Source organism: Callorhinus ursinus, unplaced genomic scaffold, assembly GCF_003265705.2.
Source record: "Callorhinus ursinus isolate GAN/ISIS: 27379988/994484 unplaced genomic scaffold, GSC_fseal_2.0 scaffold4, whole genome shotgun sequence".
In the NCBI taxonomy this organism is placed as follows: Eukaryota; Metazoa; Chordata; class Mammalia; order Carnivora; family Otariidae; genus Callorhinus; species Callorhinus ursinus.
In genome coordinates, this window is record NW_027397066.1 from 13,903,625 (window position 1) to 13,910,806 (window position 7,182).

Below are 7,182 nucleotides of genomic sequence, written 5' to 3' on the forward strand. Positions count from 1 at the left end.
CACTTCATTTCTGACTATTCTCCTCCTTGCTTGCACAGCTATGGCCACACTGACTTCCTTCTTGTTTCTTGAACATATCAAACTTACTTCTACCTCAGGGCTTTTCTCTTTATGGTTTCCTATGCATGGTATGTTCTTTCCCCAGGCATTCCCATAGCTTAGTCCCTTATTTCATTCAGGCTTCTGATCAAGCTTCACCTGATCAGACCATCCCATAAAAATAGCATTGCTGTCTTTAGTATCACTCTCTGCCCCCTTCTACTGTTTTTCCTTTGTAACACATTACTATTTAAATAGATTTGTTCATTTCTTCCCCCATTAGAAGATGCATGCTATGGGGCACCTGGGTGGCTCAAGTCGTTAAGCATCTGCCTTCAGCTCAGGTCATGATCCTGGGGTCCTGGGATCGAGCCCTGCATCGGGCTCCCTGCTCAGCAGGAAGCCTGCTTCTCCCTCTCCCACTCCCCCTGCTTGTGTTCCCTCTCTCGCTGTGTCTCTCTGTCAAATAAATAAATAAAAATCTTAAAAAAAAAAGATGCATGCTATGAAATCAGTGACTTTGTTTTGTTCACTGTTCTGTCTTCTGGTCTTAGAACAGTGCCTAAACATAGTAGGTACTTAATAAATGTTTGTGAAATAAATTTTTTTGTGACTGAATATCTGACATAAAACAGGCAACCTGTTACTTTAACCTGTTGTTTTAATTAACAAAATATATCTGGAACCTAACTTCCTATTGGTTTGAGGAGTTAATATGTAGTATGGAAATAATAATGTTTATATAAAATGTAGATATTTAAACTCAGGTTTTTTTTCTTTTTTTTTTTTTTTGAGACAGAGAAGGAGGGACAGGGGGAGGGACAGACGGAGAGGGAGAAAGAGACTCTTAAGCAGGCTCCACGCCCAGCACAGAGCCTGATGCGGGGCTCGATCTCACAACCCTGAGGTCGTGACCTGAGCTGAAATCAAGAGTTGGACACTTAGCTGACTGAGCCACTCAAGCACCCCTAAACTCAGTTTTTACAAATCATACTTTTTCTAAGAACTGCTAGCAATGGATAAAGCTCTGTTCTATTATAGGGTTGGCTTTTTGATTTGTCAGAAAAATTAAATAAGGTAAATGAGTATATAATCATTTGTTGAGTGCCCACTATATTGTGTTTTTATGTATAATCTTAATTAATATTTGTTACATACACGTGAAACAGAGATTATTATCTCCAATTTGCAGATGAAGAACTTGACACCAAGAGGATAAATCATTTGACAAAAGTAATGAAAAAAAGTCAGAGTCTAGATTCAAACCTATGTCTTCAAGCTCTAAATTCATTGCTTTCTCCCTAGATTGATTCACTGATTTAGAAAATATTTATTGACCTCCTCTGTGCCAGGCTCTGTTTTATACAGTAGGGGTATGGCAGTGAACAAAGCAGAAAAAAACCTTGTGTGTTGTTATATTCTAGTGTTGGCAGCACAAGAGACGGGAAAACAACAGTAAGTTATTAAGTAAAAAGTATATGAGATGCCCGATTAGATGGTGACTAGTGCCATGGAGAAAATGAAGCAGAGAAAATAGGAGGTGTTGGAAGGGGTATTGATGGTGATGGAGTTAGCATTTTATTTTATTTACTTATGTTTTTTTTTTTAGAGAGGGAGAGAAAGCGAGAGAGAGGGAGAGAGAGAATCCCATGCAGGCTCTATGCCCAGCACTGAGTCTAATGCAACCCTGAGATCATGACCTGAGCTGAAGTCAAGAGTTGAATGCTTAACTGACAGAGCCACCCAGGTGTCCTGATTTAGCATTTTAAATAATGTGGTTGGGAAAGACTTAACTGAGAAAATGATATCTGAACTTCGATCATCTGGGTGAAAGAGCATCCTGAGCACAGGGGATAGCAAGTGTAAAGGCTCTGAGGCTAGCGTGTGTTTGATGTATTTGAGAAAAATCAAGGAAGCCAGTGTGGCTGGAGTGGAAGAAACAAGGTGGAGAGTAATAGGAGATCAATGTCAGGCAGGTAAAGGAGAGGGAATTCGATAGTTAAAGCCTTTGTAGGAGAACTTAAGGACTTTGGCATTTACTGTGTGAATAAACAGAGGAGCTTTTGGACAGGTTTGAGCAGAAGAATGAGGTGATAAGATTTATACGTTAAAAGGATTCATGTGATTTATGTTTACTGAACAGATGTGCCTTGGAAGACCAAGAGTTTAGTTTTTATCCATCTCAAGTTTGAGATGCCTGACATCTCAAGTAGAAATATTGAGCAGGCAATCAAACACAGAGTGTGGAATCCAAGGGAGAGGTCTGAGCTAGAGATATAAATTTGGAAATTGTCAGCATATTGATGGTATTTAAAGTAATACATTTGCATGAGAGCACCTAGGGAATGAGTGAAGATGGGAAAGAGGTCCAAAGATTGAAACCTGGGGCTCCAACATTAAGAACTATAGAAGAGACTGAGAAGGAGCATCCCAGGAGGCAGTAAGAACCAGGACGTGTCCTAGAAGCCAAGAGAAGCAAGTGCTGAAAGGAGGAGTGAATAGTCAACTGGGTAAAATGGCCCAGAACCGGTGTATGTGGAAGGAAGAGGAGAGAGAGAAATATCTGGAGATGTGTCCCTTTGTTTCAGCTTAGAGAATTTTCTTCCTCCCCAAATCCTCTCTAAGTTCAGCCATGTGGTGATGTAAGGTGATGGGCTGGGTTGGGTGCCATGGTTGACTTGTTTTTGGTATGTGTAATCCCCCTGTCCCTTTTCTGCCCTGATTACTGAAGATCCTGGCGAGGACTATATCCATGGGGATCTGTGCATTTGCTATGTCTGGCTTGTAGACGAGTAAATACAAATGCTGCTTTATCAATTTACAGTACAATTGCTCTGTGGCCAAAAGCAGAGTTGGAAGTCTGCCTCCAACTGCCTCCAGGATAGAGGCCAAACTCTTCAGCATGCCTTATCTGTCTTCATCAGATGGCTTCCTTTGTTGCCATCCTCCCACTTTTCTACCTCCTCTGCCTTCTCCTCCTTCTTTCCCCCCTACCACACACCCCCTATGCTCCGTTCACCCTGGACGTCACGCTCTTTTCTAGGCACACCGTGTTTTTCCACTGCTCTGCCCTTCACACATGCTATTCCTTATGCTTGCAATACCCTTACCTGCTTTTCTGTTCAGGAAGGCATTACTGGTCCTTGGAAGCCAGCTCATTTGGAATTTCTACTGTGAAGTCTTTCTGATCCCCAGGCTGGAATATTTCTTTCTTTCTCTGCTTACTCCTTTATGGAATTTTCACAGTGTATGGATTTGTTTATGTCTGACATTTCTCATTGGATTTTATGGTCCCCATAGTCAAGGATCTTACTAATCTCAATATTCCCTACTCTACCTGGCACATAGGAAACAGAGCAGAGATTCTTCTAGAAGGAAAACACCCACTCTCGGGATGCTCTGAAATTATGACTCACTTCCTGGGAACTACGTGGAAAGGAAGATGTGAAACCCCATTTTCCATCTATTCCTTAGGGATCTGCATCCTTTGAAGTTATTTTGTTGTGTCTGCTTCTCACCTCTCTGTTGGAAGCATAAGGAAATAGGCACCTCATGCTTCTTCATTGAACAAAGAATCCCCCAACCCCTAACTTCCAGCCCAGGACATGTCCAGCTTTTTTAATATAGCAATTCCAGTTCATATCCCATTTCTGATGAGCTAGTACATTTATATGTCACTCAAATATTCACTCCTATTACAAATGCTCGACTTCGGCCAGCAGGCTGGGAGCTGGTGACCCTGGTAACCCAGTGTCCTGTGCCAGGTTCTGGCTATATGGGAGCCCCCTCGACAGGTCAGCTTCCCTGCCAGGCTGCTTTTGTGGGCTGGAGGCTATTTCTTCACAGCAAGTCCTCTGGAATAGTTGCCCAGGGCTCCGCTCTACAGCAAGGGATGAGGATGGAGACAGGATTGCTTCTCATTGTTTCTTCTACTGCCCATGCTGCTTTGGGTTTACCTGCCAGAGCTGCTAACTGCTGGTAAGAAACCATTTCTCCCAATTGTTGAAAGAACTAGAATTGGTAGTAAGAATGAAAATATAACAGGAGAAGTCTCTGATTCTAGAACTGGGGCAGGAAATAATACAAGATGAGCTTGGTGCATCTTATAGTGCCCAAAAGTAAGGAAGAGCCAAAAAAAAAAAAAAAGCTCCCTTAAAAATCCACACTGAAAGATGTATGTCATTGGGGCACAGGAGGCAATGGAAAGAGATGCCAATAGCCAAAGCTGGAACAATTTAAATCAAATAAATTTAATTTTAATAATTTAAAATAATTTAATTTTAAATAATTTAATTAAAAAATAAAAGTAGTATTGGATTATAACCCAAAGTATACAATAAATATCCATGAGTCTACACTGACACAGATAAATGATCAAATAAATAAATAAATGAGGGAGAAGAGACAAATCTCCAATGCAGAACATACCCAAATAAGTTGTGTAGATCCTCCACCCTGAAGAAGGGGAGCGTGACTTCTCACTCTTTTTTTTTTTTTAAGATTTCATTTATTTATTTGAGAGAGAGAGCGAGAGCAAGAGAGAGAGAACACACAAGCGGGGTGAAGGGCAGAGGGAGAAGCAGACTCCCCGCTGAGCAGGGAGCCCAATGCTGGGCTTGATCCCAGGACCATGACCTGAGCCGAAAGCAGCCGCTTAACTGACTGAGCCACCCAGGTGTCCCACTTCTTACTCTTTAAGTGTGGGCTGCACACATTGGCTTCTTTACAAAATGTAGACAGTACAAAAAGGCAGAAAAAGTAACTTTGTAGAGGATAAACCTGACAAACACTATTTCAGCCAGCTGATCAAGGTTGACATCAACAATAATTAGTTATGTTGATGGTATATCAACATATACATCATATACATTTGTTATATACATAACAAATATCATCATCTTGATATGATGAGATGAAAAGGGCCCTTCAACTCTGTAATCATCCTCCCTCAAACCCATAACCCCAGCCTAAACATGAGAAAAACGTCAGACAGATGTTTGGGGCTTCCTATGATACACCTGATCAGTACTACTCAAAACTGTCTAGGTAATAAAAACAAGGAAAGTCCGAGAAACTGTCACAGCCAAGAAGAGGCTAAAGGGACATGATAAGTAAATGTATTGAGTGCAGTATCCTAGGATGGGATCCTGTAACAGCAAAAGAACATTAAGTTAAAACTAAGGAAATCTTAATAAACTATGGATTTTGTTTAATAATAATGTATCAATATTGGCTTATTAATTGTAACAAAGATACCACACTAATGTAAGATGTAATAATAGGGTGTATTGTGTGTTAGGAAGGGTCTGGGGGGAACATGGGAATGTTGTACTATTTGCTCAGTTTCTCTGTAAATCTAAAATTGTTCTAAAAAATCTATTAAAGGGCATCTGGATGGCTCAGTCAGTTAAGTGGCTGCCTTCAGCTCAGGTCATGATCCCGGGATCCTGGGATTGAGGCCCACATCTGAGCAGAGAGCCTGCTTCTCCCTCTCCCTCTGCCTGCTGCTCTGCCTGCTTGTGCTCTCTATCTCTCTGTCAAATAAATAAATAAAATCTTAAAAAAATAAAAATAAAAAATCTATTAAAAAACAGGAGTAAAAGAGGAAAAAAGGCATAAGGGCCTGCTGTGGTGGTATAGGTGTGTAGAATTAAGGGTGTGTACACACATACACATAATGCACACAGAGATCAACACCTTACAACAATCTGGTAAAATGAAGGCTAAGATATTGCAAAGAAATTATGATGTATCACCTGCATTTTACTTCACACATCTTCCTTGTAAGGAAGATGACCATGATCTCTTGGAGAGAGAGGGAGAGAAATAGGAAAGGATCTGCTGGGCGCTGTGCCTACTTGGAATACTTCCCATTTTCTTGAAACCTACCTATTGTTTAAGGTTTTATTTATTATGGTTTAGGTACTATGAAGAGAGGTGAGGGAGAGAGTAAGTAGCTCATAGGCCAGACTCATGGGATCTCCTAACCCTCACTCTTCAAATTCACAATTGCCTTAAATGGAAAGGAGAGCATATACTCTGTTGAAGGAAAATATCATTCCATATGATATGTGTAATATGTCCTCCTGATATATCAGTATGGTCCAGCAGTGGTCCCAAATCCTCAAGAATGTTAAATTGAATTACTGAAAAGGACAAACATTTGGCAAAATGGTAAACAAAAACAAAACAAAAAAAAAAAGAGAAAGAAAAGAAAGAAAGAAAGACTTTTGGGGACTTTAGTTTCAGTGTTAGCTGCGCCTAAATTGAGATATAAGAGAAACTGAAGGGTTGTTAAAGACGGTAATGATATCGCTCTGCATCGGGGAAATACAAATCAAAACCACAATGAGATACCACCTCACACCAGTCAGAATGGCTAAAATTGACAACTCAAGAAACAAACAGATGTTAGAAAGGATGCGGAGAAAGGGCAACCCCTCTTACACTGTTGGTGGGAATGCAAACAGGTGCAAACACTCTGGAAAACAGTATGGAGGTTCCTCAAAAAGTTAAAAATAGAGCTACCCTATTACCCAGTAATAGCACCATTAGGTATTTATCCAAAGGATACAAACATAGTGATTCGAAATGGCACATGCACCCCAATGTTTATAGCAGCAACGTCCCCAATAGCCAAACTATGGAAAGAGCCCAGAAGTCCATCAACAGATGAATGGATAAAGAAGATGTGGTATATATATATATATATATATATATATATATATATATATATATATATAGGAATATTACCCAGCCATCAAAAAGAATGAAATCTTGCCATTTGCAATGACGTGGATGAAGCTAGAGGATATCATGGTAAACGAAATAAGTCCGTTAGAGAAAGACAAACACCATATGATTTCACTCGTAGGTGGAATTTAAGAAACAAAACAGACGAACATAGGGAAAGGGAAGGAAAAATAAAGTAAGATGAAAACAGAGAGGGAGGCAAATGATAAGAGGCTCAACTCTAGGAAACAAGGAGGGTTGCTGGAGGGGAGGTGGGCATGGGGATGGGGTAACCAGGGGATGGACATTAAAGAGGGCACTTGATGTCATGAACACAACTAGGTGTTATATGCGACTGATAAATCACTAAATTCTACCCCTGAAACTAATAATACACTATATGTTAACTAA